The 11,361-nt window shown below is 43.1% G+C and overlaps 1 long non-coding RNA gene across 1 annotated transcript; it reads left to right on the top strand.

Annotated features, from left to right (window-relative positions):
- The first annotated feature begins 8,428 nt into the window (after positions 1-8,428).
- Positions 8,429-10,252, top strand: LOC121801217. The gene is made up of 2 exons (XR_006050561.1): positions 8,429-9,876; positions 9,962-10,252. It is a non-coding gene; the product is annotated as an uncharacterized LOC121801217 (long non-coding RNA).
- The last annotated feature ends 1,109 nt before the right edge of the window (positions 10,253-11,361 follow it).

Below are 11,361 nucleotides of genomic sequence, written 5' to 3'. Positions count from 1 at the left end.
CATCATGTCCTCAACGGATCTCCTCGGCCTGTTCGAGTTTTGGAAATGACCCGGCCCTTGGTGTTGATAGTTCTGGGAGGTTTGCGGTCCTTGATTAGGCGGGTATTGGTTATATTGGGCAGGAGGAGTGTACTGATCTTGAGGATATTGATTCTGGTGCTGGGCTTGGAATTGATTCTGGTTCTGATGGTGTTGGGATGCTTGGTTTGGTTGATTTTGGTAGTTTTGGAAATTTCTCTGATGGGGTGGCACGTAAACAGGGTTCGAGTTTGAGCTTTGTGGGTTATAGTTTTGGGCTTGTTGGTTTCTTCCTGACCAGTTGGGCTGGAAGTCTGGGTTTGCTGGTCCACGGTTAGGGTTTTGGTTCGGGTAAGGGTTATATTGGTTCTGGCCTTGACCTTGGTTCTGGTTTTGGTTCCCTTCTCCCCATCGAAAATTCGGGTGGTCCCTCCATGGTGCGTCCCGTTGTCTCCCCTGGATCCAATTCCCATTCTGGTTAAAATACCCAGCAGCATTAGCTTGCTCCGTACTGATCAAGTCATTCGGATGCTCGTATTGGGCCCCTTGATTCCCCTGCTCTGCACCCTTGTAGTTCCCAGTTGGGAGAGGTGGTGGAGTGCTCTTCTCGATGGCACTCAAAAGTGACTTCTTCAGTTCATCCATCTTCAAGTCCATTTTCTGCTCCAGCTTGTTCTCCTGATCAGTAGTCGATGCAACAGCAGCCCGCTCTCGGTTGTATCCTTCCCTTGAATGGTCATACTCTTTCTTTGCATTCAGTAGCTTCCTTAGGACTCTCTTTGCTTCGCTGACCCGTAATTGCGTGAAGCTTCCTCCCGAAGATGAATTGGCCAGGTCTTTGGTTACCGCGTTCATGCCCTCGTAGAAAGTATGATGTACTTCAACGTCCGCCATGCGATGGTTGGGACACGATTCCAAAAGACCCATGTATCTTGCCCAATAGTCGCTCAAGGGCTCGTCATATCCTTGCTTCACATTCGTTATTTCTCTCTTCAGTGCGCTTGTCTTAGATGACGGAAAAAACTCGCCCAGGAATGCTGACTTGAAGTCGGCCCAAGTCTCAATAGAGTCAGGGGGCAAGCGCATGAACCAGGTGTTCGCTTCCCCCTTGAGCACAAATGGCAGAGCTTTCAGCCTATAATCATCTTCAGTCGCTCCTGCTGGTCTTCTCTGCGCTCTACAAATCTTACAAAATTCGTGAAGGAACTCATACGGCCCTTCATAGCTTTTCCCGCAGTATGTAGGTAGAATCGCTATGACATGAGGCTTCACGTCACAAGCAGTCTGTCCCGGGGTGACCACGATAGCTTGCGGTGGTTCTCCTTCGGTATGCGCATTCAGCGTACCGATCTCTGGATCTTCGTCCATGTTGGCAGCCATTCCTGGATTGCCTTCCAACAGTGGTAACTCCACGGGAATTGGTCCTTCTATGGTGTACTGTTCTTCGTCGCTACTCGTGTCTAGGTCAGACAGAGTTGTTGACAGGCCAGAACGAGTGGTCACAAGTATGGATCCTCGCTGAAGTATCTTCGGTTTCCACGGATTAGGATCCGAACTGCTTCTCATAAACTGAAACAAAAGAAAAAGAGAAAAAATTATACACAATATTTACGCCAAAGTATCACACACAATAGTATATAAAACGCCATCCATCCCCGGCAACGGCGCCATTTGAAGAGGTTACGTGGTGCGTAGGTGTCGTTCAAGTGAGGATATATCCTACTGGCAGGATAAAGATCCTAACTAAGCCTAGACCTCGTCTTCAAAGATTCCTCAACCCACTTCTACTGATCAGTATAGTGGAGGTAAGGGTCGAATCCCACAGAGATGGTGCGTTTAAACTACTGCGGTGATGTTTTGGAGGGTTGGTTAGCTACCACGCTCGGGTTGAGTTTCTACCTAGGCGAGTAATTAAAGGGTGGCGTCCTACTGACTAGGATGGGGGAGCAGATCATGGAATGCAACTGTGTACGTGGAAATGAGGGGACATGGTGTAACAGAAATTGTTTGGAAAGGACGGTATTTCTATTTTTGGCTAAACAGAATATTCAGAGTGTAGTGGAGGTAGTGGTGACTAGGCTGACAGATCTGCGGGTACAACCAGAGGTGAAGGACAAAAGAAAGCAAAAGTAAATAAAAGTAAGGTGGTCCCCAATCTGGATGTAGACATCGTCTTCTCCAACAACACAACTTAAACTCAGATAACAATTCCAGATCCAACCCGGCAAACGCAGATTAACAACTCGCGAACACAGATCTAAAACTAAGAAATCAAATCTGAAATCAAACGCTGAAACTGGACTTCTGCATGCTGGTCAACATGAAAGATCGATTCAGAAAATAAAACGAAGCCTTGCATGCAACGATCTACTTCCAGATCAAATAGTACATGTTTACCTATCCTAAAGAAATTTGTTACGTAACAGAATTTAGAGATTTAGCACTTAAAACACCGAGAAATCTTAGATCTAAGCTAACTAGACAAGGAAAGAAAAGAACACTACAATGAACGAAACGGAAATCAACTTCATAGCATTAACACGTTCGGATATCCAAAGCAAGCATTTCAAAACAACAAAATCCCAAAATGTAACAGAAATCCAACGTAAAGACGGAGAACTAATTAAACTACGAAAGCAATTTAAAGATTGTTTGCCACTCCGGGCGATAAAATCTCTGACTGGAACTACGATCTAGCTAACTGGAACGGACGATGACTGGAACTCGGGAACATTCTGAACGTCAGGTGATCATGGCTCGGCGAGGCAAGAAGTGGACACGGCTGAAAGACTCAAATTACCGAGAGAACTCTCTGCCTAAAGATGATGGTGAATTGAAGTCTATCCCCCCACTCCTTTTTTTTCTCTCTCCAACTTGGCTACCTTTTATAGGGAGGCTACCCTTGATTTTAGGGTAAATCCTCGCTGCAATTTGACTTCTTTGCCCTTGATTGTGGGTAATCCGTCCCAGCTATCCGTCTTCTTCATCTCAAGCCGTTTTAGCATGTATACGGATCAGTATGAGACCATGCTGGCGCTTTTTCTACCCGAACACTCCGGAACTTCCCTACTGGCCAGAACACTTATCCTGCACACTTTGAGCAACTGCTTTGCAAATATAATCATTTAAACCTGTCATACTGACCAGTAACCGAGGCCTAGAATACGACTTATCATCCGCCAATCACCTTGTGCCGCCCATCCTTGGCGGTTGAAGGCGTTCTCTTATTGTTGCTCCGCCCATCGATCGTTCCAAGTGTTGGACCTGGTAGGAGAACGTATCTCTTAGTTGGCTGGAGGTGTTGGCTTGAAACTCTTCATTGGCATTAGGCCTTCCGCGACGGCAATTAGCTCTAGTGCGGCGGCGGTGGCCCTCTTCTTCTTCTTCTTCTTCTTCTTCTTCTTCTTCTTCTTGTGGCGGTGCCCCACTTCCTTGAGCCTGTGAATGCTCCGCCCCCTCTTGATAGTTTTCGATGGCGTCGAAGGGGAGTTTTCTTCAGGGTCGAAGGTGGGGATGCGAGAAGGAATGTTCCTCCTCCTAAACTCCCCATGAACGGGGTTAGCCTCAATGGCTCTTCGGTGGGCGGGAGTGTTAAGCTTCCAATTGGTTTGATTCTCCCGTGTGTCGACCTTGGTCTAATGTGGGATGGGAACAGGAAAGTGATCCCGATCCACTTGCATGAAGAACGCTTGACCGCTAGAATCAGTCTTTAGATGCACCACCGAGAAGAGCACCTCATAAGTGATAAATCTCTCCCCCATATCCTTGGCGAACCCCTCGGCAAGTGCCGTGATCAATCCCCCACAACAAATAACACTCCCGTCCTTTTGTAAAATCCGGTCAACGTAGAGTGTAAAGAGGATCCCATAGTTGAACCCCCTCTTGGTGAGAAGACACCACATGACGTTGATCTCGGTTTGAGACACACTCCCACCATCTATTCTTGCAAACATCAATTGGGTCATGGCTCGGTGGAGGTACCTCAAAACAGGGTTGCGGATGGACAAGGACTTGGCACAGCCCGACGCATGGTCTTCTCCTTCCGTGGTCATCACACCCCAAACGTCGGAGTATTCGTAGTTGATCTCTTCATCCGGGTTGGGGTCGAAGCAATGGATCACCTCACAAAGGTCCTCCATGGAAAGAGAATGGTTGCGGTTGCTAAGGTGGAAGTCAATGCTCTCGGGGGTGCGGGAACGGCGGTTCTTGTGCACCTTGAGCGTGCTTAGGAAATCGAGAGTGAGTCTCCTATATGATGGCCATCTCCCTTGGAACATGTGGATTAGGCTGTTCCCCTCCCCGACGTTGCACAACGCCCAAAAGTCGTCAAGAATTCCCAAAGTACCTAGGGAAGCTCATGGGGGTACCGTGACGGCACCGTGTCTCATGCTGAGACTCTCTTCCACATCGCTTTATGCTCATCCGTTGGAAGGCTAACTCCGTAGCTCTTCGCATTCTCGGGCTTGTCTCTAGTTGTCATTTTCCTACAAAATAAAATCAAACTCTAAAAAGTGCACTAAACAATAGACAAACAAGGGTTCCCCCAAACTTGCACTCATCTAAGCATGTATAAAAAATCATCAAAGATGTGCAAGTTTGTATCAAGTAAGCATCCTAAATTATAGCATGTGATCATGTAAAACAAAACCAACAATTTAGAACAACTAAAATCGATCCCCCAGCCAGTGGCGGATCCAGAACTTTTAATCTGGGGGTACGAATTATACAATAGATAATTACTTCATATCACATCATTAAAATAAAAATTATAAAAAATAGTAGGATAATGAAATTAATTAGTTTGTATTCCTAAAAAATGACTATTATAACCACAACAAAATTGCAAAAATACTCCGCAAACTATCTAATTTTGAATCAAAGCATCAAGATTATAACTGAAATAAAAATATATACTAGTATAAAAGTATACTACTAATGAACATCTAAAAAGGAAAAAGAAAGAAAATTAAATTCATACTAAACTATTAAGAGTATAATAGAAATAAAAAATAAAACGTAATATATATCTAATCTTTGGAAAGGAAATAGGTTCACTGAATTTTCAAATTTTATATCACATTAATAATATATTTCAGATAATAGTACTATAATTTGATAAAAAAAATTACCTATAGTTAAAAAATTTTTTGCAATAATCATTGAGAGAAACTAAAAATCGTAGGGTAATTGAATTTTCAATTTTTATACCACATTAAGAATATAAATCAAATAAAAGTTTAATGCAATAAAAAACTACTTAAGAGATAAAAATAACTCAAATACTCCATCATTGAATAATAGATCTCTCCCTGATATGATTTTCAATTTTTATACCACATTAAGAATATAAATCAAATAACAGTTTAATGCAATAAAAACTACTTAAAAGATAAAAATAATTCAAATACTCCATCATTGAATAATAGATCTCTCCGTGATATGACTAATTAAAAAAAGAAGGCAACTATAAGTAATGCGCCATGGGCAGGATTCGAACACAGACATGGTTATACAAATTCCGACTACAACACCCTAGCACAGTTCTTACTTTGATATAACGAGTCACCTAGCTTATGTTCATGCGATGCAAACTTTGATTACAAACATTTAATCATAAATACGTTACTCCTAAAAGCTCCTAAGACCCTTGAAAAGTCCTCACTCTCAATTAACAGTGCCGTTTTAAAGGAAGTTAATTGTAGTGTCTATTAAGTGGATCTAACTCGCCAACCTCCTCTCACAATTATGTAGCAAGTTATATTAATTCATCACAGAATGTGTCACTCAAACGTGAAGCATTATTCATTAACTTAAGGATGAAAGACAGTTAGAACAAAATGGATGATAAATAGAAATAGGAATTGTATAACAAAAGTCGTTACTACCACATCCTTAGAATTCTATGAGTTTGGTTACACATGATAGAATAAGCTAAAAACGTAGATTGTAGGGAAGACAATGAAAACATAATAACTAAAGCAAATAAAACCCAAATGTTAAATCCTTGTAGCCTTGATGATCTCTTGATTCCTTCTTCAAGCCCCTACACAATGAAGCACTCTAACTTTTAAGCTCTGGAAATAATTGGCAAAGAGAAGATCTCCTTTTGATATAGCTTTGGGGGGTATTTATAGGGGGAAAATCATCCCTCTTCAAATAAGGAAAAGGGTTGAAAATATGGTAAATCTTAGAGAGAAAGTAGGGCAAATCTGCTCGTCGTTTTTCCCAGCGAGCTGCTGCACCTTGGGCAACGATCGCTGTGGGTTAGTCCAAGGCTTCTGTCCTTTCGGCAGCGGTCGCTGCAGTTGTTTCAGCGGCCGCTGGCAATCATCCCGTAACTCCCTGGACTCTTTGTAGCTATCGCCACGCATTTCCCAGTGGTCGCTGGGAGTGTCTTTTCTTCATGCACAACTTTCTCGGAGCGGGACGCTACTGCCTTAGCTGTCGTTGAGCGCCTGCGGTCGCCGGCTGTGTTGGAGCGGACCGCTGAACATGTAGAACAACTCCAAATTTTCAACTTCGCATTTTGACTCCCTTTTTCGGCTCAATTATGCACATTTCTCACAAAACCTGTCAAAATACTAAAATAGATAAAATATTCAAATAATAAACATGTAATGCAACTTTGACATTAAAAACGGACTAAAAGATGGCCTTAAAACCGTGCAAAATCCGAGTGTATCACATGTAGAACAGGGTTACTTGCCAATGCAGTTGTACTCATATTATCTATCTAGACAATAGGAGTCTCCAAAAGTTTCACTTGAAGTTCATCAAGTAAAGACTTTATCTAGCTGATCTCACAAACTGCATGAGCAAGGCTTCTATACTCTGCTTCTGTACTTGACCTTGACACTACTGCCTACTTCTTTGAACACCAAGATACAAGATTATTTCCAAAATATACACACTACCCTGTTATTGACCTTCTATCATCCATGTCTGCTGCCCAGTCCGAATCAGAGAAAGCCAACAATTTGAATTCTGACTTTTGCACATGAAGTCCACAGTCCATTGTTCCAGCTAGATATCGAAGTATCCTTTTTACAGCTTTCCAATGAGAATCAAGAGGTGTCACGACCACAACTCCCTAGTCAAAGAAAGTGTTGCTATTTCGCGACTAAAACTTACTAAAGGGGTCTAAACTCATCATAAATGGATAATCAAAACAAGAGGAACATTGTCTGAGTGTGAAAGAGAGTACAACCATACTGAATCAGAGTAATTTCTGAGGCATTGTCTTTACTAAAGCAAAGTCTAGATTTTCGCAGCGGAAAAGTACCAAGACGGTGTAATATGTATGAAGACATACTACATCAGCTATTTCCCTTCTTGCCTAACTCAATATACTTTCTTTCCCAACACCTCCTCCGCCGCGACAACGATCAACCTGCACATTAAAGAAAACAATATGCAGGGCTGAGTATTTGGTATACTCAGTGGGCTCATGCCGAAAACATTTCTCTTTTAGTTGTCAGCCAAACTTGAGTGAACACGGGGTTTTTCTGAAAATAATTCCCGGTCACTAAAACTGTTATTTCTTTCTGAAAATAGACTGCAGTCATAGAACTTCTCATGAAATACCATATTTGATCTGTGTGAACTGGGAATGTGGCCACATTCCAACGGTCATTGGACCGGCCAACGCTGGTGCTACTCACGGTCCCTATGTGTACACTAGTCCGAGTAGGGTTTGCGGCCTTACTGGGACGCAGATTCAATTAAACTGGTTTGGCATAGCCAAACAGATAGGCAATCATAAAATCAAAACTGGGCATGACAACTCATTCAAAAATATTCACGTTTTCACATAAAATCACTTTTGAAAGAAAATCCCACCTCGTTTGCTTAACTCTTTCAAATGGGCGCTTCCTGACTTGAGATTACTCGTCGTGCGACGATGTTCCTTTATAACAAATAATATACTTAAATTAGGCTTTAAGTAACTATTTATCTTGCATGTATGCATGCCTAAGCGTGTGCTTATTGTTTTACTTCCCTCTTTTCTAAAATTAGAATCTTAAATCCTTAATTAAATCGGTGATTTAATTATTTATTCGAAGTCTTGCCGAACGGCTCGGGTATAATGATTTCTGGATTATTTTCTTAAGTATTTTGAAATAATTACTTTAGCTAATAAAATTCTCGTCTAATTATTTACTGAATACTATTTCAACATTGCTTAATAAATTTCTTTTCTTCCGTGGCTTAGGGAAATCAAATCCCATGGATTAAATTCTGTTATGGCCGGTGGCCCAAATATTTCATCTAGGGGTCCTTAAATTTTCGGCCCAACTGAATTTATTGTTGATGGCCCAAGTGAGAATAATACTAAACCCACATTTTATTAAAAGCCACTACTGGCCCAAATTCCTTTTTATTTAACAGGCACATTCCAAATAAATGGGCATGGCCCAAATTTAGAAGGTGTACTCCCTTCCGTCAGCCGTTTCTCTCCCTCATTTCCCCAATTTCTCTCCACTTTCCTTTTCCAAAATTGAAATGGAGAGGAGAACCCTAGCTCTTCGACAATCCTCTCTCGCCATCACACGCCGTTCCGCCATCCCCGACGAGTCGGAGTCCCTGTCGTTCGAGACTCGTCGTCTCCCCTCTGGGGCCGTAAGGCCTGGCTGTGTTCGCCTCCGACCGATTTCATCCCCCCCGAATGGAGAGGACCGAAACCCCACTTGCACGGCTGCTCGAGCTCGAACGCCATCACTCTCTTTTCGCCGGCGAGGTCCTTCTTCGCTCGGAACCCGTCATCGCACTACGAACGTCGCCGCCCGTTGACGCCGCACGGTCGGGATCCCGCTGCCTCCCAGCGGGGTGGAATGGCCGCTGTTGCAACGAGATGCTGCCGCCCTGTCCCGACTTCTCGAAGGTCAGAACTGTCGTCTGCAGCGTTGTTCAACCCGATGACGCCGTTGGCTGCTCGCGGCGACGGCTCCAGCTCTCATGGCCGCCGTCGTCTCAAGCTGGCGCAACCTCCGCCGCATTCCTTCTTAAAGCTAAGTCTTTACTTCCTATTACCCATTTCATTCTATTGAAGTTTGTATAGAATGTAGTAGTGCTAGTGTACTGAATTGAGGCATGTTTAAACGGTCAAAAATTTGGTTATTTCCTTGTTGATTTCTGGGGAAATGTTGGTATCTGATAGCTCTGTCACTGAGCTCCTACTCCCTATGCTTCTAACGGCAGGGGTGTGTGGAAGTTGCACTACCTCTTCTTACTCTATTATTTTACCTCAAAGTGCATGGTGCCGGTCTAATATGCTTCATGATGATATGGGTTTAAAATAAGATTCGAAGGGGGTTTTACCTTCGCTGCAGCGTATCTTGTTGTTCCTTGCTCTCAGCTTTGATCCCCTTCACTCCCTCTCGCTGCCTGAGTCCTTCTCACTCTGTGACTCACTGTATGCGATTGTGTTTGTGATGATGAGGGAGGGAGAGGCTGAGGTCTATTTATGCTTGTGGCCTAACTGAAAGCCTGTAAAAAGGCTGGTATCTCTGGTTGGAAAGTAGTCCTTGATGGACTGGTTTGGCTGTTACCTCTGCAGCAATTTCGCAGGGTGTACTCGTGAGTTATGGTGGCTGCCACAGAGCTCCAGTCTCTGGCTGCTCTTTATGCTGCCATTTTAACTGATTTTGATGGCATATGGGGGTGTACTCGGGGTTTATTTATTGCTTTTGTTGGTTTATGCCAGGTGCACCACAATTGACTGATTCTCCATAACAGTATGGCAGGTACAAGTGAAGTACGAGCTGCAGGGATTCGGCCTTGCAGAGTGCAGCCACTGAGATGAAATTCTGTTGGCTGACTTGCTTCTCTCGGCCCAGCTCCCACTCACTTTTCTGAAAGGTAATGTCCCTCTTCCCTTCTCAATATATGATAGTTTGCATTTCCTTCCGTGCCTTTCAACCCCTTTTTCGTGCGCGTCTGGCAGGAGCTGAGGCTGCTACCGAGGCTGCCCTTCCTCGCGGTCTTGCCCTCTCGGCTTGTCTGAAAATACTGGGGCCGAGACGGCCTAGTGATGAAGATCAACTTAGTTGCTAGGGACCTCGAGTTGTAATAGCGTAGTTCGACCTCAAATTTCTTTTAACTTAGTATGCAAAGCTCGATACTAGTTGGTGTGTCTTTCTTTGTAACTTACTAGCTTGAAATTCTTTACATTGTATCTATTTATTTTCATTCACGAAAAGTCTATTAATGTATTTCTTTTCCTTTATTTCCATCATCAAGCATCTTGTAAATTTATACTTAGCTTGGAAGTTCTAAATACTATGTTTTGTTTACTCAAGAACGTGAATAAATACTCTTTCTTTCTCTTTATTCAAATTTCTAGTATTTATTTCATAATTCCGAGAAATTAGATCACGGCTATTACAAGAGGAGAAGCCATGAATTGACTTACTTTGTTAACGCTGAAACTGATTTCGGGTCTGGTGATTGTAGCATATTGCAACGCTCCAACTGTGCTTCTATACAATTTTCTATCTAAGAAAGGATCTCCTTCATTCTTGGACAATTTGAGGTTGGTCAGCATTGGTGTAGGGAATGGTTTTGAATCAAGCATTTGGACTTTTTCCAATAGCTCTATGATATAGGTTAGAGGAGCGGGTGATGAGCATATCATCAACATAGGTTAGAATATAGGTAACCTCTTTTCCACAAACTCTGAAAAACAAGGATGTGTCAGCTTTAGATTGGGAAAAACCAAGAAGCAAAAGAGCAGCTAGTATAGGTGAAAACCAAGATCTTGATGCCTGTTTCAAGCCATACAGAGCTTTATTTAACTTGCATACAAGAGTGAGATCTCCTTGCTCAAATCCTAATGGCTGCCTCATATAGATATCTTCTTTCAAATCACCATGTAAGAAGGCATTGTTAACATCAAGATGAGTAATATTCCAACCATATGAAGCAGCTATGGAAAGTATTAATCTAATGGTTTTGGGCTTAACTACTGGACTAAATGTCTCAGTAAAGTCAAAACCAGGCTCTTGGGAAAGTTGTGCATGAAGTTACCGAGTGCTAAGCCAGTAGCGGCCCGCTCCAGGAAAGTTGTGCATGAAGTTAAGACACGCCCAGTGACCGCTGGAGGATGCATGGCGATCGCTACCTAGTGTGCAGAGAGTTACGAGATGATGGCTAGCGACCGCTGAAACAAGTGCAGCTGCCCGCCAGCCATGAGACAGAAGCCTCGGACCAACCCATAGCATCCGCTGGCCAAGGTGCAGCGGCCCACTGGGAAATAACAGCGAGCAGAATTTTCCCTACTTTATCTCTAAGATTTACCATATTTTGCAATCATTTTCCTTATATGATGAGGGGCAATTTTCCGCC

Source organism: Salvia splendens, chromosome 4 (genome assembly GCF_004379255.2).
Source record: "Salvia splendens isolate huo1 chromosome 4, SspV2, whole genome shotgun sequence".
Taxonomy (NCBI): domain Eukaryota; kingdom Viridiplantae; phylum Streptophyta; class Magnoliopsida; order Lamiales; family Lamiaceae; genus Salvia; species Salvia splendens.
This window is presented reverse-complemented; position numbering and strand designations above follow the sequence as displayed.